This window comes from Lepidochelys kempii, chromosome 7, assembly GCF_965140285.1.
Source record: "Lepidochelys kempii isolate rLepKem1 chromosome 7, rLepKem1.hap1, whole genome shotgun sequence".
Classification (NCBI taxonomy): Eukaryota; Metazoa; Chordata; order Testudines; family Cheloniidae; genus Lepidochelys; species Lepidochelys kempii.
The window spans coordinates 76,927,623-76,951,603 of record NC_136386.1 but is presented as its reverse complement, the minus strand read 5'-3'; the positions used below and the strand labels follow the sequence as shown (position 1 = coordinate 76,951,603).

The 23,981-nt window shown below is 40.5% G+C and overlaps 1 protein-coding gene across 4 annotated transcripts in view; it reads left to right on the top strand.

The window, feature by feature from the left end:
- The window catches only part of ANK3 (ankyrin 3), a 557,055-nt gene that overhangs the window by 74,815 nt on the left and 458,259 nt on the right, over positions 1–23,981 (top strand). The gene's annotated exons all lie outside the window — the stretch shown is intronic.

Below are 23,981 nucleotides of genomic sequence, written 5' to 3'. Positions count from 1 at the left end.
AGAACCCATTTTCCTGACCTCCCAGTCCAGTGTCCTGTCCACTAAAACACACTGCCTCCCCAAAGCAGTAACAGTCACATCCTTGAGTGGGCTCAAATCTTCAACCTTTTGGCTGATATCTGTATGTGATGGCTTATTGCACTCCAGAAATGCATTGCAAGATATAAATTAGAAGACACTGCTCAATTTCCTAATTAGTGGAAGGGCAACTGCCAGGGAAAGAAACCAGGGAGAGTCATCTGCTTCTTTAGCATATGAACCAAAGATAATGGGGGCATAAGAGCCTGGTGACTGATGGAGGTAGCATATCTGAGCTACGGGGAAGGATGCCTCGAAAAGAGAAATCTTTCTTTGGAGGTTATTTGGTGGGGGGAGGATAGCTCTTCTCTATGGAGTAACGGTTTGGTGCCTCAAACTGAATGGAGCTGATTTTAGAGATTAGGGATCTAGATCTCAAATTGGGGGTTAGGAGGTGGGAGCGACTCTCTGCATATGGTGAATCTTTAATTTGTCAAACTGTGGGAACAGGGACATTCTTTGTTTGTGGAAAGGACCTACACTAGCCTCTCCATAAAATAGCTCTGGGGGTTTCTAGTGTTGCTAGTTCAATGATACTGTAGAACACCTTGTAAAAATATTTGCTCCAGTTGTTAGGGTTTGTAAACATAACTTTGCCAAAAAGTCTAAATTCAATTTGAAATACAGACAAACATATTATTTGTCTTTATTTTGTTTTAAAGTCTACTTGAACTTGTTTGTTCAACTTGAACAAAAGTATAAATTGGGAACATGTCAGAAACACACATGGTAAAGTAATTTCATTGCGGAGCATCACATGGTTCAACAGAAGAAATTTTTGCAACAATGGCTTAAAAAACTCACCAACTCTGATTCAGGGCTTACAATCTAACTTTTGTCTAACCTAAAATATGTTTTAGAATTTGCAGCCAGTGGTAGGAAGGTATTCCTCTTTCCTGTGTACTACTAACCAGTCAACCAGTACAGATATTTTTGGCACTGTAAACATTACTGCAGTTAAATATCTATTATTCCATTCCTTGTTGTACATTTTCATTAAATGAGAGTCGACAATGATTGTGAATGGGAGAGATTTTCTTTCCTGGTTTTAGTTAGACCTGTTCTAGCTTACCTCAACAAAATGAGGTTAGTAGAACAAAATAGTAAATAGAATTGGAAATAAGAGGCTTCCTGCTGACTAACAAACAGTTGTGACTCTTCAATCCATGTTAAAAATCCTCCATATGGGTACCAGTACAAGAACAACACTATAACTATGAATTTTGGAGAATAGTTGTATTTCATTTCATTTTTAAAAAGACTGTTCTTTGATACTATGTGGTACATTTTATCAAATCCTATATTTTCCACTAGGCATATTTCAGACTGAATTCATAAAGATTTTTTCTCAGGAAAAAGCCCTTGGCATAAAGCACCTTCTTCAGTTGTGATTTCCTGCATTTACTTCTCATAGTGATTGCAGTTTTGATTCCCCCACATCTACTTTAATAATTGTTTCTACTCCTTAATACAGCAGTTTCATATGCAAACTGTCAGGGAGGAGGTATCAACAGAACAAAATGATGAATCCTGTTCAGAAGATGCCAAGACTGCTGGGCTCCTCTCCAAACTTCCATTATGCGATCACTTTGTTGTTATATCTGTACAGCACCTGTTGGAGGAGGGGTAATAAATGAATCCTTAGTTTAAGCAATAAGAGTTTACAGAAACAGTCAGCTGAGGACAAGGGAAATTCCCAGACTTAGGTAAGCCTAGTATCATTAACAACAGTGAGAGACTACTCATGGACAGGAGGAGATATACAAGTAGAATGTCTAAAGGTTTTTAATTGCCCCTCAGGGTGAATAATTTTTAATTTACTATGTAATTGTGATAGTATTATTGGCACTTCTTGTAGACAGAAACCACGGTCTGTCATCTCGCACCTAATCAGTCTCACTGCCTTCCTCAGCTCAGAAGATGGGGTAATCTTCTCTATGGTCAAGAATAAGTAACAGAGAGAAGCTATTTTGATTTAATTAGGAGGCCAGCAGTGATCTTGATCAGAGCTATTTTGCCAGCTGGGTGGTAACCAAGGAGAGAGTTGGAGGAGGCATGATCAAGGCAGCATGAGTAGATTTTGTGGTCTAGGATTCTTGAGACAAAGAGGAGAAAAGAAAGGGTGGTTGTTAGAAAGGTAAAAGGGATTGAGGGGAGGTGTTCAATATGGGGATACAAGAGCATGCTAGAAGACAGAGAAATGATTAAGAGGATGTTGAGGACAGTAGGCAAGAAGGAGGCTAAGCTAAAAGGAGACATGAAAGAATGGGGTCAAGGGAACAGGCTGAGGTATTAGAAAGAGATAGCTGAAGGAGGAGGACCTCTGAATGGGAGAGGTATGAAGGATGAGAGGGAGGAACTTGGAGGCAGAAGAGCGGGAGAAGGGAACCAGGTAGTTAGGCAGGAGGAGAATCTTTGCTGGATTTTGTCCAATTTAACTTCTGCAAAAGTAGGTGAGATTCTCGTCTAGATGGTGAGAAAGGGGGCGTAAAAGAGTCCAAAGCTGATTGCAAAGAGTTAAAAGGATCTCACAAAACTGGATGACTGTATAACAAAATGGCAGATGAAATTTAATACTGATGAGTGCAAAGCAATGCACGTTGGAAAACATAATCCCATCTATACACAAAAAATGATGGGGTCTAAATTAGTTACCACTCAAGAAAGATCTTGGTGTGATTGTGGCTAGTTCTCTGAAAACATCCGCTCAGTGTGAAGCACAAATCAAAAAAGCTAACAATGTTAGGAGCCATTAGGAAATGGATGGATAATAAGACAGTACATACCACACTGCCACTATATAAATCCATGGTAGGACCACACTTTGAATACTGAGTGCAGTTCCTGTCATCCCATCTTAAAAAAAGATATGTTAGAATTGGAAAAGGTACAGAGAAGGGCAACAAAAATTATTAGGGGTATGGAACAGCTTCCGTATGAGGAAAGCTTGAAAAGACTATGACTTTTCATCTTAGAAAAGAGATGACTAAGGGCAGATATGTCAGAGGTCTATAAAATCATGAATGGTGTGGAGACAGTGAATAAGGAAGTATTGCTTACCCCTTCACATAATACAAGAACCAGGAATCACCCAATGGAATGAATAGGCAGCAAATTTAAAACAAACAAAAAGAGATGTATTACTTCACACAATGGACAGTTGAACTTGTTGCCAGGGGAGGTTGTGAAGGCCAAAAGTATAACAGGGTTCAAAAAAGGATTGGGCAAGTTAATGGGGGATACATTCATCAATGGCTATTAGACAACACATTTAGGGACACAACCCCATTCTCCGGGTGTCCCTAAACCTCCAGCTGCCAGAAACTGGGACAGGACAATGGGATGGATCACTTGATAATTTCCCTGTTCTTTTCTTTCTCTGTGAAGCATCAGGCATTGGCCATTGTTGGAAGCAGGATACTGTGCTAGATGGACCATTATTCTGACCTAGTATAGCCATTCTTATGTGTCTTCTGTATGGAGGACTAGATTTTTTCACTCAGACTTTTCCCTATGAAAGGGAAAAAAATCTTTCTTTATTATCTAAATAGTTTTAAATTCAATCTCAGAAACAGGTAGCTCTAAAAACCTTTGCTGTCTTATGAAAAGAACAGCTTGACCACTCTGCAAGAGCAGAAAAATAGGTTGGCCGCCATGAGACTAAGTGGGTGAAGTGTAATAGAATAGGTGTCTTAAATGTGAAACTATATATTCAAAATTATTTTTACAGTAATTCCCCTGTCCATGCTTTGTGCTTAGTGTGAGAAAATTAATCAACAGTTTCACTTACAAGCAGCGGTAATAAATAGGGGTCTTCCCCTCATTCATATTAGAATCTGTACAACAGCAACCACCCAAAAATGAATGCACACATAATGGTAACATGGATTAGGGCTACCTGACTGAACAATGGTCCTGCCCAGTACAGATACATTAGTGTTGTAATATGTGTATGGCAACATAAAACTGGAACTAAACCCAAAGCATATTTTGAAGTTGCCTTTTTTTAATATATTCAGTTTAGCAATAATGATGTTGACATGGAACATCTAGCACGTGCCCTAGGGATTAATAATCAACTGGGGTTAATCAGCTCATCCAGTTGGCCATTAATCCCTAGGAAATGCCCTTCTTAATTATACCAGTTCTAACTTAATGCTCACTTTCATTTGCTTGCATGCCATGATAATGAAAGCTAAACTGCTTTACTGGCTATCACAATTATATAAACAGAAATTGAAAACTGACATCATTCTGAGAAAGCTGTATACAGTTTGTGAAAGGTCAATGTTATTAATGCATCCTATGAATACCATTCTTCTAATGCCTTCCTTTACCAGCACAAGTAATATCATTACTGTTAAAGGACTTCGTGATGATCTCCCTCGCAGCAAGGGAGATGCGTTGCAAGGCTTTAAATCCTGCCAAGTAAGTAATGTGGAAACTGCACATTAGATAATATGTAAGGATATGCCTTGAGAAAAAGCTAGAAGGCATAATTGCTGAGCTGGAAAGATGTCCATATTAACTGAAATGTTAGTCCATTTGATGCAAGAAAATACCAAGAAACTGTGAACTGCATATACTTCTTTTCTGACAATAACCCAGGGATCTTATCCAGGATTAAATAAGTAGCCAACTGCAGGATAAATACTAAAGTAAATGTTCATATATATATATATAGACTTGAGGTCCAGATTAAAGTGTAATAGTTTTGTCTTTGTCCTAAACATAACCTTAGTTTAAACAAAATTGTGTTTTAAAGACGTGTGTTGAAGTTGCTCATTTTTTACCTATCTATATCCTTTTTGGCAAGAACAAAGCTCCTATCTGGGGATAGTATGTCTTTCCTCCTTCCCCCTCTCCCTTCCCCTCCCCCTAGCCATCCCTCCTGGGGATATCGCAGAAAAGACAATGCAGTTCAAAAATGTGCACAAAAAATCAGGATTAGGAGGAATGAGTTTAAACATTTACTTGATTCCTCTCCTTGAAATGATCCAAATCCTAGCACTAATGGTACATTTAGGTCGTTTTTATGTCCTACAGCAGCTTCAGATGGGGGGAGAGAGGGGGGAGTTTTAGAGCTATGTCAGTTTTTACCCATTCTCAAGAAATAGCTAATTTCCTTAACATTTTAAGTTGTAGAACAGCAGCGCAGTACTAGAGGAAACCATACTTAACACTTCAGATTCGTGGAATTTATTTTTAATATGCAAAGTTAAATTCTAAAGAGAAGATGTTTATAAAACCAATAGCCATGGATGAATGTGACAGGGCAATTTCCTGCAATGTCCTTGAAAAATTTTACTTAAACTTAATTCAATGTCTTTGGAGTCCATTGTATTGAATGCAAAGTTTATGAATTATCATTGGATTGGATGTAACTTCTCTAGGGGGAGATATGGCCAGTGTAAACTTCGAGAACTGTTATGAGTTTTAAAGGACTATTTTAAACAAGGTGCCAGACAAGAAGGAATTTCTGGGACAAAGAAAAGTTAAGTGGGTTTCCTAGGAAATACTTTGGGGAGGAGGTGCATACAAACTCCTGCCTCCAGACCCAACCCTGAGGAGAGAATCATTGTCTGCTGATTATATAATTCCCAGAATCTGAAGATCAAAGGCCCCAGCTGCATAAAGGAGACACTAATTTATTCATGGGTGTGCTTGTTCTGAGCAGAGGTTGTTGTGAACTTGTAATCACAAAAAACCGCCTTTGTGGCATTTGAAGGATCAATCACGTACCAGAGCCCTTGTTAGAGTTGGGCTGATCTCTGGTAAGCTCATTACTTTGCATGTAGGTTCCGTTATTATTTTAAATATGTTTTCTCTGTAATGCTTTCACCGAAGAGTAAATGTGCTTGCTTAGAAAGGGCTGTGTGATAACTTATAACTGGGCAATTACACTGTAGCCTCTGGAAAGAAAGCAAAGTGCTGACACTGGCCGTTTAGGCCATCTGACTTGCTGGGGATATCAATCTAGGCAGGAAACTGTTCAACCTGGAAAAACTACAGTCAGTAGGAAGTGTGTTCCGGGTGTCTACTCAAGAGAGCTGAAGGCTGAGGAGCCAGTAGCCTAGAATGAATACCCTCGAGGGACCATGGAGGGGTTGCCCTGAATTGTGACAATCAGAATATAAATTTCAATTACAGTAATAAGATTGGTAGTCCCAAAATTTAATCTTTTAGTTGTATTTGGTTCGCAAAGTGAATACAGGTTTGTTTTATTCTAAACCAAACACTTCAATGATTTTTTTTCTTTCAGTGCCAGCCAATACTATGGCATCCTTGAGTTATTATTTACTAACAAGTTTGTACATGCAAAACAGAAGGAAGCAGATTAATTTTGAACTTTAATTTGGTTGTTATAAACACCAAGAACAGATGATGACTTGAAACATTTTGAATACCATGACAATGTTCTAGCAATAAATAACGTGATTGCAATGTGATACTTTACCTATAGGGTTTTAGAGTCTCTCCAGTGCTATTTTACTTTTGTTTACTTAAAAATCTCCTTAAAGGAAGACCAGTAACTTAGATACACTTTGATCTGAAATATTTTAACCTATTAATATTGCAGGTAACACCTAAGGTGACTATAACTGAAAGAAATTCAAGGAGGGAATTTTTTTCCCATTTGTTTTGTACATTTGAGAGTGCTTATGTATAATCAGTTTAACTGAACTCTCAGGGAAAAAAATTAATTGTTTTCCCTTGATGTCCATGTGACTGTCTCTCACAACAGAGGGGAAAGAAACAGTTTTTCTTTTAAAGGGAAAATGTGACTGTTATAACCACAAAAATTATTGAGGTGATTTAAGGGCAGGTGGAGTCTCTAAAACTAACAACTCATTTTCTCAAAAAGAAAAGGAGGACTTGTGGCACCTTAGAGACTAACAAATTTATTTGAGCATAAGCTTTCATGAGCTGCAGCTCACTTCATGAAAGCTTTAACAAATTTATTTGAGTATGTCTCTAAGGTGCCACAAGTCCTCCTTTTCTTTTTGCAGTTACAGACTAACACGGTTGCTACTCTGAAACTCATTTTCTGAAACTGACTGGATTTCAAGTGGATAGTATCTCTTACGCCTACATAATAATTTCACTCGATGCCATGATGATTTTCACCCATCTTGCAAACGGGATTTACTTATGCTGGAAGAGTTCGGGGCATACTATTTGGATCTTATGTCAGAGCTTCATGAAAGGATCTGTTCATTATCTAATGTATTTTGATTGATATAGTTAAGATTGTACAGGCTACTGTGGTAGAGGCTGTGTGAGGAGCTCTGCTCCAGAGATAGTGTGGAGATGGAAAGGGCCTTTCAGCTCCCTTCCTGCTCTCCCCCTAAGGTTCCTTAAGTTTCGTAACCTAGGCTGGAGCTGCAGGCTCTGACCTATTCAGTTCCACATTCATGTCTATGTGTAGACAGGGTCCCAAGAGAGTTGTTCCGGATTAACACTATATGTGGACATCATTATTCCAGAATAAGCATGATTAGACATAGAGTTAATGAGGAACGACTCCATGTGTAGAAAAGCCCATGTAGGTCTGTGCCTCAATCTTAAAACAGTAGGTGATGCATATTAGAGGGAACATATGCAGAACATCTTTGTTGCCACCTCTGACTTTCTTCCCAAATGACTCATTTCACAATAACTGGAGAAATAAAAGTGTTGGTAGTAGCTACAGTTCATCAGCTACTCCAGAATGATTTTGCATTTCTTGAGTCAGCTGCAGGAACAATCTTTTATCAAGGCCTCAGTGTTTACTCCTTTCTCTGGAATAGTCCAATCATGCAGGCATCAGGAAGATAAGCAGACTCTAGATCTTCTGAAGAGGGAGGTGTCCTCTGATTTAAGGGAAATTGTTGAAGGAGGCAACAGCTTGTGATAGTTAATGACAATCTAAAAGGAGCAATTGTAAACTCAGGAAAGGTGGCTGCAAAGAAATTAGAGTCCACATTTTTTTTCAGATCAAATCATCTTGACTAGTCCCTTTAATCTTCAAAGACCACATCAGAACAAGGGTTATGCTACTGGAGTTATCATATTGACTGGATGAAGAAATAGACTTATCAAAAGAACATCTTTTTTTGCACAAAGCCAAATGTACACCAATGCATTCTTTTCAGTGAATGCTTGATAAAGGAATATACATGAATTATGGCTGGGATTTTTAAAAGTGCAGGAGGGAGTTAGGCACCCAGGTCTCATTGACATTCAGTGGGAATTGGGTACTTAAGGTGTTTGAAAATCCTACCTTAAAAGCACAGGTTTCAGTACAATAAAGGGTAAAATACAGTTTTTAAAAATGAGAAACAAAATATACCTGTCAGATAAGATTGTTGCAACTGATCTAGATTGAGAAAGAAGAAGTGCTTCTGAGGGCATGTCTACACAGCAAAGAAAAATCTACTGCTTGTCAGGCCAGCCAACTTGGGCTGTGGGGCTGTTTCATTGCTGTGTAGACTTCTGGGCTCAGGCTGGAGTCTGGTCTCTGGGACCCTGTGGGCAGTCATGCCTAGTGGTTGGAACTAGCATTGGTAGCCAGAAATAAGGCCCAGGGTTAGAGACAGAGGCCAGAGCCAAGGGTCAGAAGTCAGGAATTGAAGCTGAAGGTCAGAACATGATCAGATGCGAGAGTTGAAGTTGGAAATCAGAGCCAGTGGAACCTAGAGTGAGGCAAGGCAGGAGGAGGGCTGGGTCTAAGGCTGGACCAAGGCATGAGCAGGGCTGGAACAAGGCAGGGGTAAGGCTGGGAATGAGCAGGTGCAGAAGCTGTCACAGCTGTGGGTGAATGCTTTGAGCAGCTGCTGAACGGCTGCTGCTGCTGGGCTTAAGAGCTGGTCTGATGACTCATCCTACCAATCAGACTGTGTGGTCAGTCTGGCAGCCTACTACAGTCCAGCTTCACTTGTTATGTTATGTGGAGGCTGGCTAGACTGGCTCTGCTGAAGGTCCTGATTCCCAACACTACCTGGAAAACTTCAGTTATATCTATGATACTTTAATGCTCCAGAGCACCTGATATTTTAAAAAATAAATCATGTTGTCATTTTTCAAGTAGTCCCCCTGTTTAAACTCTTGGATGAAGCCCTCTCAAAGACACAAAGACACATCCTGCTGTAAGTGACATTCATGTCATTCTGCTCATCAGGGATGAAAATCTTCTGTACAAGAATCAACTGGCCCTATCTCTTTCCACTGTCCAGGATCTTGGCAGGACCAGTATATCATATTCAAGCATTCCTTTCTGTCACTTAGCTCATCTGGAATCATGGTTGCATTTTTGGCACTTTTGAGATCCTCCTGTAACATCTCATGAACCTGGTTCATGATTACCTAAGAGAAGATAAGTAAATCCTTTTTCCTTCATCTTACTCCCATCACAAGGAGGCAGTATCCAAATGCTGTGGTTAAAGTATAGATCTAAAGCTTTAAGCTTCAAGGACATCCTTGTCTCTTTCACTGTTGCCTTGTATGTCAAGATTTTAATAATAAAGGGGTTTTGGTTTGGTTTGTTTTCCTACCACCTTCTTACTGACTGCAGTAATGGTCAGGGAAATATAAAAAAGATCAGATCTTTGGTCATATTGTTTAAGCCTCTACTGATTTCAGTCTCACTATTTTCCCTAGTGAATGTTCAACATCAAACACAGAATCCTTCCAAATATAGTGGGACCTTGGGTTTTCCTCATCTCCAGTATATGAAGCTTCTAATATGTGTTAGACCCTGCCCCCCATAGGGTGGCTCCTGCATCCCACCTGTAAGTGAATGGGAGTGCTGCTTAGCTCAAAGTTGTTTTATCTGTTTGAGTTAGCATGAGATTCTCTTTTAGCTTTCCCCTGGTCAGGTGAAGAAGGAGTCTTAGATAGAGTCAGAATGACACAATAATGACAGTCAATACAGTGGTTGTATTTATTTAATAGAATCATAGAAATATATGACTGGAAGGGACCTCAACTGGTTGTCTACTCCAGTCTACTGCACTTACATTCTAGATTCTACTGGTTGTTCTAATTTTGTGTGTGTCTCAGTTTTTGATGTTTGTGTGGTCAGTTCAATAAGCAAGTTGGCAATAGGAACTTCAAGAATTTCCTCTTCCATCCCAAATAGCATAACTCTCCTCCCAAATTATCTGCTTTCATTCAGCGTGATTGAACAGAAATACTTACGAATTCCAGCACAGTGGATCTATACAAGAAAACAAAACAAAATTACATGCAAGAAAACTAATTATGCTTTTTTTGTGATAGTTCATGGTAGTGGAAATATTATAGGTTTCCAGAATTTATGTTGGGGTCTGAGTGTGAAAATTCTCAGTTCACCCCTTTCTTCATATTTTCCATATGATTTTAATGAGGATTGATTTTGATTTGAATGGGAAGAGAAATTTTTGATGCTCATAATTCATATTGTGAGTTTTGGGAAAAGGCACTTTGAATCCCTTCAGTTATGTTTAGTTTTACTTTGTTTCATGGTAGGTATTGTTTCCAGTTGCAATGGAAGCCAATTGTGAGAGTTCATGAATTAGTTATTTGAATTATAAAGTCTTGTATGCCCTTTTTATTGGAAATCGGTATTTCTGTTTTTTGAAGAAACTATTCTGATTTACTATTAATACAGAGACTGTCTCATCTTTTGCTGTGCTCAGTGTTAAAAATCTTACATGAAGAATTCTGCAATATGTAAGCTAGTTTCTTAAGAAAATTTGAACCCATTTCGGTACTGAAACCCATACACACTGTGGATATGACTTAGAATGAGAGTAATTTGCTGATACCCTTTTTCAGGGTTGTCATCTTTATCTTCAATATTTCTGTTCAGGTTGCTATTCTGATAATTTGCCAGTTTTTGTGGGGTTATTTTTAAGTAAGTTTAAAGATTGTTTTTTGTTTTTATTTTAATGAACATCACTTGCAAAGTAGCTTCGGAGATGAAGAACTGCTTTGCAATGTATACCCCAAGCCTTAAAAACAAGAAAACCAAATTCACAGAAATGTGCTCTTTTAAATTTATTTTATATTTTTATTTTCTTAAACCCTTCACAGTCAGTTTAGAGATGTGAGGAGATACATATATATATATATATATGTGTGTGTGTGTGTGTATGTATGTATATATATATATATATATATATATACAGAGAGAGAGAGAGAGAGAGAGAGAGAGAGAGAGAGAGAGTTATAGACCAGTACACTACAGTAAGTTTTCATTAGCTGTTTGATTCAAAACTGCTAAAATAAATACATGAAAGACTTGTTGTAGATGAAAGATGTTACCCTTGACTTTTATGTTAGTTGTTTTCATAACTTCAAATGGCAGTCAACATTTCTGCTGGGTAGGTGCTAATGCATTGCAACTTAAAAGCAATTCTGGCAGGATTAATTCTTTAGTTGTTGTTATGCAGGAAGTGCTTGATGGCAGAAGCAGTAAATATAGATTCTTTTAAGTGATACGATGGGGAGAAGATGGAAACTGATAGCACGTTTCATAAAGTGTACCCAACTTCATAGAAATTTTTCTCCATTTTTAGCAATTCAGCCAAATATTGCTGATTGCTACTTCAGTTAAAAAAATACTTAAATATTCAGTAAAGATACTTCTTACCACCTAACCCCTTAGTGGGAATCTCTGGCTCACTTTAAATTATGGACTCAATGATAGATGTTATTTATTTTCTATCCGTTCTTCTTTGTATCCTGACTGCTCAGATTTAATATCTTCTTTGCCCCATCCACAGCAGCCCATATATTATCTATTAATTTATTCTCCTTGGTATGTCTTCTAATGAGGTCAGTGTCTCACTTGAATGTAATAAGATATGTCTCATCAGTTATTGTGGCCACTTCATATATTTGTGTATGTCCTAGAGCTGGTCGAAAATGCTAATTGCTTTTTTTGGAGACTTTACAGATCATTTTTTTTTAACATTTCTCATGTTTTTTTCCATTTTTTCCTCCTTCCTTTCTCATGCCCTCCTTTTTTTTAGTTCAATGTGGAGGGAAAAGAGATAAAAAGCCGGGGGGCAAGGGGGGTGTCAAAAGTGAGGAAAGAATGGTATTGGTGGGATTGTTTGTTACTTTTTGTCAATTTTTTAAAAATAAACAATTTTTCCAGGAAAATATTGTTTTGCAAAAAATCCTATATTTTGTGGAACAACAGTTTCAATATAAATTTTTGATTCTGTGTGCGCGTGCATGCGCGCACGTGTAACTGAAAGAGAGATCCCTTAAATCTGTAGTCTATTTTCAGAACGTTTTCATTGAAGTGTTGAGCTGTTTTCTTTGGCGATGATGATAATGGTGGTAAATTTATAATCCATGGAAAATTGTTTAAAAAATCCAAAATACTCTCCAAGGTATTATTCCCCAGCAAGGAAATTGAGCTAGAAAGAGAAGTAATATGGGGAAAAATAAGGGTGTGTTTTTAAAAAAAATCTCAAATGTGACTTGTCCACTGAATGTAGGACAAGAAGTGATGGGCTTAGTCTGCAGCAAGAGATATTTAGGATAGATATTAGGTAAAATTTTCTAACTATAAGAATATTTAAGCACTGGAATTGGCTTCCAAGGGAGGTTGTGGACTCCCCATCATTGGAGGTTTTTAAGAACAGGTTGGATACACTATCAGGGATGATCTAGGTTTACTTCCTGAAATCTGCTGGGAGAGCAATACAGCGGTGCATAGACAATCCAGGAAGTTTTTGGAAAGCGTAGGGGACAATTTCCTGGCGCAAGTGCTAGAGGAGCCAACTAGGGGGGGTGCTTTTCTTGACCTGCTGCTCACAAACCGGGTAGAATTAGTGGGGGAAGCAAAAGTGGATGGGAATCTGGGAGGCAGTGACCATGAGTTGGTTGAGTTCAGGATCCTGACGCAGGGAACAAAGGTAAGCAGCAGGATACGGACCCTGGACTTCAGGAAAGCAGACTTTGACTCCCTCAGGGAACGGATGGCCAGGATCCCCTGGGGGACTAACTTGAAGGGGAAAGGAGTCCAGGAGAGCTGGCTGTATTTCAAGGAATCCCTGTTGAGGTTACAGGGACAAACCATCCCGATGTGTCGAAAGAATAGTAAATATGGCAGGCGACCAGCTTGGCTTAATGGTGAAATCCTAGCGGATCTTAAACATAAAAAAGAAGCTTACAAGAAGTGGAAGGTTGGACATATGACCAGGGAAGAGTATAAAAATATTGCTCGGGCATGTAGGAATGTTATCAGGAGGGCCAAATCGCACCTGGAGCTGCAGCTAGCCAGAGATGTCAAGAGTAACAAGAAGGGTTTCTTCAGGTATGTTGGCAACAAGAAGAAAGCCAAGGAATGTGTGGGCCCCTTACTGAATGAGGGAGGCAACCTAGTGACAGAGGATGTGGAAAAAGCTAATGTACTCAATGCTTTTTTTGCCTCTGTTTTCACTAACAAGGTCAGCTCCCAGACTGCTGCGCTGGGCATCACAAAATGTGGAAGAGATGGCCAGCCCTCTGTGGAGATAGAGGCGGTTAGGGACTATTTAGAAAAGCTGGACGTGCACAAGTCCATGGGGCCGGACGAGTTGCATCCGAGAGTGCTGAAGGAATTGGCGGCTGTGATTGTAGAGCCACTGGCCATTATCTTTGAAAACTCGTGGCGAACCGGGGAAGTCCCGGATGACTGGAAAAAGGCTAATGTAGTGCCAATCTTTAAAAAAGGGAAGAAGGAAGATCCTGGGAACTACAGGCCAGTCAGCCTCACCTCAGTCCCTGGAAAAATCATGGAGCAGGTCCTCAAAGAATCAATCCTGAAGCACTTGCATGAGAGGAAAGTGATCAGGAACAGCCAGCATGGATTCACCAAGGGAAGGTCATGCCTGACTAATCTAATCGCCTTTTATGATGAGATTACTGGTTCTGTGGATGAAGGGAAAGCAGTGGATGTATTGTTTCTTGACTTTAGCAAAGCTTTTGACACGGTCTCCCATAGTATTCTTGTCAGCAACTTAAGGAAGTATGGGCTGGATGAATGCACTATAAGGTGGGTAGAAAGTTGGCTAAATTGTCGGGCTCAACGGGTAGTGATCAATGGCTCCATGTCTAGTTGGCAGCCGGTATCAAGTGAAGTGCCCCAAGGGTCGGTCCTGGGGCCGGTTTTATTCAATATCTTCATAAATGATCTGGAGGATGGTGTGGATTGCACTCTCAGCAAATTTGCGGATGATACTAAACTGGGAGGAGTGGTAGATACGCTGGAGGGGAGGGATAGGATACAGAAGGACCTAGACCAATTGGAAGATTGGGCCAAAAGGAATCTGATGAGGTTCAATAAGGATAAGTGCAGGGTCCTGCACTTAGGACGGAAGAACCCAATGCACAGCTACAGACTAGGGACCGAATGGCTAGGCAGCAGTTCTGCAGAAAAGGACCTAGGGGTGACAGTGGACGAGAAGCTTGATATGAGTCAGCAGTGTGCCCTTGTTGCCAAGAAGGCCAATGGCATTTTGGGATGTATAAGTAGGGGCATAGCGAGCAGATCGAGGGACGTGATCGTTCCCCTCTATTCAACATTGGTGAGGCCTCATCTGGAGTACTGTGTCCAGTTTTGGGCCCCACACTTCAAGAAGGATGTGGATAAATTGGAGAGAGTCCAGCGAAGGGCAACAAAAATGATTAGGGGACTGGAACACATGAGTTATGAGGAGAGGCTGAGGGAGCTGGGATTGTTTAGCCTGCAGAAGAGAAGAATGAGGGGGGATTTGATAGCTGCTTTCAACTACCTGAAAGGGGGTTCCAAAGAGGATGGATCTAGACTGTTCTCAATGGTAGCAGATGACAGAACGAAGAGTAATGGTCTCAAGTTGCAGTGGGGGAGGTTTAGATTGGATATTAGGAAAAACTTTTTCACTAAGAGGGTGGTGAAACACTGGAATGCGTTACCTAGGGAGGTGGTAGAATCTCCTTCCTTAGAGGTTTTTAAGGTCAGGCTTGACAAAGCCCTGGCTGGGATGATTTAACTGGGAATTGGCCCTGCTTTGAGCAGGGGGTTGGACTAGATGACCTTCTGGGGTCCCTTCCAACCCTGATATTCTATGATTCTATGATTCCTGTGTCAGCGCAGGAAGCTGGACTTGATGACTCCTCAAAGTCCCTTTTAGTAGAGCCCTGCGCAGATACAAATTTATATCCTAGTATGCGGTTAGCTGCATATATAAATCAGTATCCACGGAACCGCAGGGCTCTCCTAGGAACTGCAGCAGCGCAAAAAGCAGAATGGGGGTTGCTGCTCCCAGGAGCCAATGCCCCGCGCCTGATGCCCCATTGGGGTGGGCATCAGGCTCACCTGCAGCTGTCTCTGGTCGCGCTGTTGTGTTGAAGTGGTGCGCACGCCCCCAGACAGGAGACGCAGACAGCTGCGTGGAAGGGGGCAGGGGTGAGGGTGGGACTGGGGGTGGTACAGCCACGCCAGAGGAGCTGCCGGCGAGGAGTGCTGGCTCTTGGGAGCAGCGGCCCCACATTCTGCTCCTTTTGTCACTGCAGTTCCTGGGAGAGCCCTGGGGTTTCGCAGATACTGATTTATATCCATGGATATCTGCGTCCACAGATATAAATTTGTACCCACACAGGGCTCTATCTTTTAGTCTTACATTTCTATGACTTTATAAGACATGAGCCCAAATAATAGAGTGCACAAAAGAGGAAGGCAAAATTCAACGAGGTGTACACTTAAAACTTTCACCAGTATAGGAATGTCAGCTAAGGGTTTGATTTTTCTTCTTCTTCTTCTTCTTCTTTTTCTTTTGTTTATTATTGACACCTTCATGCTGGCAGAAGCCCTACTGTAGTGAGTCATACTGGCAAAAAATCATTTTGCTGACATAGCTTATTTTGTTCAAAGAACTTGTATAAATTATACCTTTGCTGGTATAGGCTACACGTTATCAATATGCTCATAGTGAAAATTGATATCTGCCAACGAGGGCCAGATTCTTTGGCCCATTCTGCTCCCTTTGCACCCCTGAGTCCCATGGTGGGGATAACCACTGGCAGGAATAGAGCTTGTTAGCAGGCCTCCAAACCCTCCTTGCTCCAGCTCCCAGTACAGGGGGCATGTTGGAGGTGGGAAGAGCTGTCTTGAGGAATGGGTAGAAGGAGTGGCCAGAGCTTAAGGCAATACCCAACTGCCATAACATCCCAACTAGAACATAGCCAGCTGGCACAATTTACAACACTTCACAGATTGGTTTAAACTGTAACTAGCTCTCCTCTAGCACTTCCTGGCCATAATGCAGAATCTGGTCCCCAGTATAGTGTTTAGCTTAACCGTGGAAGTAGGCCAATTGAACCTCCAACTCTTGAAATGGACATTTTCAATTTTATTCTTGCCCCTGATGCCCCCTGCAAACAACACCCCCCACCAAAACTGCAAACATATATGTAGAAACATGGTATAATGTAAAAGCATATTAAAACTGAGATGGCCCCTGAAACTGTTCTGGCTGACCACTGACCTGGTAACTGGTTGGCCCTGACTTCAGACCTTAACTTCATGATGTTATGCTTCTCATGTATATTTTGCCTCTATGGAAACTTCTCTGAGGGAAAAAAAGTGCTCTTTTTAGTTTTAACCCAACGCTTCCATTGATAACAATATTTAGATCCTGAATTTGTGTTTTTGAGAAACGGTGCATGTAATCAAAAGCCACTGTTATCATTTGTCTGTGATTGCAAGCTCTTCGGGGCAGGAGGCATCTTTGTTCTATGTTTGTACAGCATCTAGCACAATGGAATCCTGGTAATTTAAAAAATAATTCAGTGCATTTGGAACCTAATCCTTCAAGTTGCTGAACATCTCCTGCAAGGTGCTGTACTCCGATAGAGTGAATGACTCCCACGGGACTTGAGGATGCTCAGCAACTTGCATAATAAGGACCTGGAAGTACCAAATGAAGTTCAGTTTACCTCCATTATATTTAATGATCCGTGAAATAGATTAATGACTAACCATTATAGGACTAGCTATCTTGGTAATATAATATTTTAAATGTTTTTCATAGACTCTACTCAGCTGTAAAAAAAAAAATGACAAAGTTCTATATGAACAGCAAATCCACCATACCCAGAATTTTCTACATCATCAGACATAACTACTAGGTTTTAATACTTTTTTCAGAAGGCAGGAAAACCAGAAAATTTCCTGAAGTTAACTGTGATAATCAAAAATCATCTTCAAAATATGCAAAATCAGGTAGAACTTGTGAAAATTGTGCTGCACTTAGACTGTGTCTTCACTGTAAAGCAAACAAAGAAACAAAACCATTGAGATTGCTAACCTGATGTAAAATCCTAGTAGAGACAAGTGTGACAGGGTCAGGCCAGATGTCTACAGAAGAGTGATAGAAGCCAGATATATTAGCCCCAGGTTAAGTAGGTCCCTTTTCCCTGGGTAAGGTAACAGGGAAGGTTCCAGAACAATCAGGAACTGTCTAAAAACAATTAAGGCAGACAGGCTGATTAGAACACCTGCAGCCAATCAAGAAGCTGCCAGAATCAATTAAGACAGGCAGGCTAATCAGGGCACCTGATTTAAAAAGGGTTTAAAAAGGAGCTCACTTCAGTTTGTGGTGTGCATGCGAGGAGCTGGGAGCAAGAAGCGCAAGAAGCTGGGAGTGAGAAGACGTGCTGCTGGAAGACTGAGAAGTACAAGCATTATCAGACATCAGGAGGAAGGTCCTGTGGTGAGAATAAAGAAGGTGTTGGGAGGAGGCCATGGGGAAGTAGCCCAGGGAGTTGCAGCTGTCATGCAGCTGTTACAGGAGCCACTGTAGACAGCTGCAATCCACAGGGCCCTGGGCTGGAACCCAGAGTAGAGGGCAGGCCCGGGGTCTCTCCATTGCCCCCAACTCCTTACTTGATACTGGAGGAGTTGAACTGGACTGTGGGTTCCACCAGAGGGGAAGGTCTCTGGCCTGTTCCCCAATCCACTAGGTGAATCAGCAGAGACTGCGGGGATTGTTTTTCTTCCTTTCCCCATGCTGGCCAGTGATGAGGCTAACTGAGTGAATGGCAGATTTGAGCCACGAAAGTGGCCAAGCTGAGGGCTGCCGTGAACCTCTGAAGCGAGAAAATCCGCCAGTAAGTGCAGGACCCACCAAGGCAGAGGAGGAACTTTGTCACACAAGGCACAAGTAATGTTTATCTTGATGTAATTAGTTGAGAGAAACTCCAGGAAGAGGAGTATAGGATTGAGTATAGAAGCAGACTACCAGGGATATAGTGAAAGGTGAGGAGGGAAGAAGAGGGGGAGGGGGGGAGAGAGAGAGAGAAATTTGGGTCAGACTATCAACAGTAGTCTCAAATTTTGGAAGTTTCATTTTTGGGTGCCCAATCTGTCTGTGTAGGCCCTGTTTCCCAGAGGTGATGAGCACCCTCCTGTCCCATTATCTTCAGCTGGAATTGTGGGTGCATAGCACCTCTAAATTTCAGGTCCCAGGTTTTTGCTCTCTGCCACTGCCTCTTATTATACTATTCTCCCCTGCACCAGATAATAGATTAGCACATTAGCTGTATGTTTCTGTTAAAAAGATCATCAGTGAAGTAGTTAATGTCAGTGTTTAAATTGTCATACATTTGGTTTAACACACGAGTTTAAAATAATGGACTCGTAAGATGAATGGCGTTTGCTCTCAGAGCTACTTTTTCAGCCTGTATGTCTGCAGGCATAGGAAGTAAGAACACGGAACCCTTTCATATTTGGTTGGTTATGGCAACATCAAAGACTAGACAATTTTTTTTTTTTTTTTTGGAACTGTATGAATTCTGTATACATTTTTTCTTTAAGTGGAGTTGAGGAAACGAAGCCCTCTTTTTACTCACCCTCTCCCCTGCAATTCCTCAAAGCAAATGCCACCAAAGTAATAATCTAACAATCAGGGTTAAACATCATAAAAGGGAATAGTACATAAGACATATGTGGCAGAAATAGCCAATCTACTTGCAAAGTGGACTTTTACAGTAAGCAAAGAATGTCCCACGCTTTTTTCAAACTGTGTCTTGGGTGGATTTCAGCCCTTCTGGAAAGCTCCCCGCCCTCTTTTTTTTTTTTTCCTTCCTCTTTGGTCTTTGTCTGGATTTGGGTATTTAGGGTATTGTTTTGTTAAAGAAAGTAACAGAATTGCTTCTGGTTTTCTTTCTAAAATACACTATACAAAGTTACAAAACAGATTGCCAATAACATATTGCCTTCTCCTGGCTTCTTGCATGCAAGTCATTTTCATTTTATAAATAGAACTGTCCTGATAGACTTAACTTGGCCTATCCTGTTGTCCTCTTATGCGAGTTATTTTTGATTTAAAAATAGAACTGTCCTAGTAGATATGTATCACCGAGTTTGTGAAAGTTCACATCTAGACTATGCTGTAATTAAGCAATAAGTTATGGGAAGAGGTGTGGCTGCTAATGTGATCCAATCACAGTCTTGAGATTTCTAAAGCATGACACTACAGCCTTTGATTCCCCAGATCTCAGCAATGCGAAGTATTATACTTTGGTACATTTTTCTTATGTTAGAGTATATCAAAAAACATATAATCCCCTACAAGACATAGACATGTATTTTATTTCCTTGTGGAAGTTTGTGTATGTATATGTATATGTATATGTGTGTATATATATATATATATAAAAAAATAACCCAGTTGGCATGAGCAGGGAATGATGGGTTAACATTGTGGATGGTCCATACTAGTAACTGTTCAGAATGTTTTCTAATCAGTCCAAATGCTCCCTTGATGAAAGCAGTATTGCAATGTATTTAAATCCCTCTAGAAACTTTCTGAATTGTAATGTTACTTTAGTGGTTTTGAAAGTAATACTCAGTATGTACTGTGAGAGTACTCTTCATTTTCTTTGAAAAGTTTAAAAGCTTTTACTCCTCTCAAATGTTTTCTGTATAAGTATGACATTTTAATCTTCCTGAATTTCCATTATTTTTGTCAGTTACTTGTTTCCTATTTTATGTTTTTCGCTAATGGCATTATTTAAATACCACTAGTGTGCTTGGCTCATTAAGGCACAGATGACTACATGGTGCTGGACGCCTAGTTCTCAGTTACACTATGGCTCTTTTATACCTCTCTGGCAGTATGATGGGGAGTGGAAGTGGCCCCAAGAACACCCACCCTGTGCAAGGCACTTTGCTAGCATAAGTGCTGTGCATGAACACTGCTTCCAGCCCCCAGGGTACGCCAAGGCAGGGCATTGTCACATCACACTTCTACAGCTATTCTGTGCTTCCCAGAACCCATAGGGAACCATGGGAAGCAGATTATAGATTAGCATAGCCTCAGGGCTACTGTAACTTACACTGGGAACTGGGCAGGTGCACAGGCTGCACCACTCTGAGGCATGTAAAGGTGGCTTAATGGCAAACCCTCCCCCGCCCCCCATTTTACTGGCCAAGCATAAATATGGTGGAAGTGAGAATCAGGACCAAGGGTTCTATGTAAAGGAGCTTACAGCTGAAGGCAAACCTTTATTCTTACAAGTAGTCCAGATTGACTTCTTGAGATCAGGCATATGAGGATAGACTATGCAAAATACTGGCAGATCAAGAGGATAGCACTAACTTAGAGTCTTAAAAATATCTGTGTGACCGATGGATTGGTGTCAACCATTAACTGACAGCAGTTTTACTATCTGAGGTTAACGTTTGTAACCTCTACAAAAGAAGTGAATTGTAAGGAGCATGAGGAAGAGACATTTCCCAAGAAAACTTTATTCTTCTTGGATATTGCTAATATTTTTGTTTCTAATACTTAGCTCATCCTTCTGCGGTGTTAGTGGTTTTACCTGTAATAAAACAACTTAGCAAATTGTCTTAGTAAAAGATCATGGGCTGTGCTTCGCTGGTATGTGCAGATCAGGGAAAACCGCATTAAAAAAGTCCAAATGTTGATGTCTAAACTGCATCATACCCAACTAATCTTGAGGAAGCCCATATATTTAATATCTGTGCAATTGGATCTCCATGGACTGAGGGGCGAAAGGGTAGTTTGGTGGGTGAGGAAAGAGCGAGGAAGGGCTCTTATCATTCCCCTCTTAGCCTGTGGTGATTGGCACATTCTTCTGGCCTTGTCTCAGATGCGGACTCCTCCTACATGCTCTTAAACATCCCTGTGTCCAGAAGGTTTTTAGCTCAGGAATGGGTGGGAATGAATGAGAGTAGGGTTCCTGAGTGAGACATGCTGCCATGGAGCATGTGGAGGGTGGGAGCTGCATGGTATCATGAATGTACTGGTCTTCTGAAGATACCTTGGGATCTGTAATTGGGAAGGTCTCAGGAATCCATACCTCTCAGGAGCCCAAAACCCCTACCATCCTGACCAAATGATCTGGATTCATAGGAAACTTTGCAGTCTTAAGGACACTTAACTTTTGCCTTCCTGCAGGCTTTACCTAAAGAGGGCATGGTTTTACGCCCTTAGGCCTCAATCCAGCAAAGCACTTCAACATGCTTTATTCCTTAAGACTAATTACTTGCCCTGGAATGTTATTTTTTTTATTTCATAATGAGGGCTAATATTAAGTGTTGCAATCTTTAGTTAAAGTGACTTCCAACCAATTTTCTTCACAGAGAGCTTGTTATATTGACAATCTGTCACAATTAAATGTCATTTTATTAGTCAAAATTTTACTTTTTCAATGCTTTATTTCTTTTTTGTAAGAGGATATGTTTGAACCAGTGTCTGTGGGACTGTTAGACAAAGCAAAATAGTCTATTTCCAGAAATGAGTTTTTATAATTTACATATGGAATAGACTATAGCATTATTTTATGTTTTAAGCACTGTTCCCTTCCCCCACTAACCAGCAAAGAGCACTTCAGTTTATGGCTATCCCGTGATAGTTGTCAGTCTATAATGTAACATCTACACAAGAACAGGAATTCAGGAAGAGCTGTTCCTCCACAGAACCAGCCATTAAGAAATTAACCGATTGAAGATGAAATATCAGGTTTTGGAAATTTCCAAAAGCTTTTTACATGTTCTATAAAAATATATATAAATATAACTCTTATCATACATCAGTGACTTCCAGCATGCAGCCTTGAAGATAAATCTTATCAGTAGGCCCTTGCTTGTGTTTTTAGTTAAGCTCTACAGTGTTTAGGGCACTGTTCGTAATCAAAATGTCAAAATCCATGTGTTTGGTACAGAGCATTAGTTTCCCAACTTGCGTGGAAGCTGAGGTTCAGGTGATGATGTTTGCAGTGCAATCAGATTCTAAGTCTGAGAACGTGCTGCCCACAGATAAGAGGGAGCCCACACGTGATGGCATATTAGAAGTAACTATTATGAACATGCAGAAAAATCATTATTAGATGGACACAGGGGAGAAAGCTTTGAGGCAAATAGGGTGTAATCAATCTCCCTCAGAGATAAAAGTATCTTTTGCTTAAGAACATATGAATGGCCATACTGGGTCAGACCAATGGTCCATCTTGCCCAGTAACTTGTCTTCTGAGGGAATGAATGGAACATTCATTGAGTGATCCATTCCCCCCCATCTAGTTCCAGCTTCTGGCAGTAGATATTTAGGGGCACCCAGAGTCAGAGGTGGTGTCCCTGACCATCTTGTCTAGTAACCAATAGACCTATCCTCCATGAATTTATCTAATTCTTTTTGGAATCCAGTTATACTTTATTCAGTGGCAATGAGTTCCATGGTTTGACTGCGTTCTGTGAAAAAGCACTTCCTTATGTTTGTTTTAAACCTGCTGCCTATTAATTTAATTGGGTAATCCCTGGTTCTTGTGTTTATGGGAAGTGGTAAATAACATTTCCTTATTTACATACTCTGCACCATTCATGATTTTATAGATCTCTATCATATTTCCCCTTAGTCATCTCTTTTCTAAGGTGAATAGTCCAAGTCTTTTTAATCTCTTCTCATACGGCAGCTGTTCCATACCACTAATAATTTTTGTTGCCCTTCTCTGTACCTTGTCCAATTCTAATATATCTTTGTTGAAATGGGGTGACCAGAACTGAATGCACTATTCAAGGTGTGGACGTACCATGCATTTCTATAGTGGCATTATGATATTTTCTGTCATCTTATCTATCCATTTCTTAATGGTTCCTAACATTGTTAGCTTTTTTGACTGCCACTGCACATTGGGTTGATGTTTTCAGAGAACTATCCACTATAACTCCTGAGATCTCTTCTTGAGTGGTAAGAGCTAATTTAGACCCCCTCATTTTGTATGTATGGTTGGGATTATGTTTTCCAACATGCATATTTTGCATTTATCGACACTGAATTTCATCTGCCATTCTGTCATCCAGGCACCTATTTTTGTGAGGTTCCTTTGCAGCTCTTTGCAGTCATCTTTGGACTTAACTATCTTGAGTAATTTTGTATTGTCTGCAAACTTTGCCATCTCACTGTTTACCCCTCTTTCCAGATCATTTATGCATTGTTTATGGTAGACAGGATGTTGGTCGTGGGCATTTCCATGCTGCTGAGCTGCTGGAGCAAGAAAGGGAGAGTTGCTAAGGATTTGGATGTTAACGGAAGAAGGAGCATTTGCAGCAATATGCAGGCTGCCTGTCAAAACTCATTGTCACTTGGCACCTCTGATGTGGTCAGAATTCCTATAGAACGTGTGAACTAGCACACTGTCAGCTGAACAAAGGGATACGAATGTGGTAAATAGGCCACCATATAATCTCTGAACATATCTTTTCATGACAGCAAGAGTCAAAACTGGGAAGTGCTAGACATAATAGAGATACTGCTCATATCAAAAGGGATGTGCCATTTTACATGCAGCAAATGGTAAAATTTAGACACATCTTGAATGAATGCTTTCATGGCCACTTAGTCGTGTATGGGTCATGCAGAACAGGACTTAGTGGGCACAGAGAG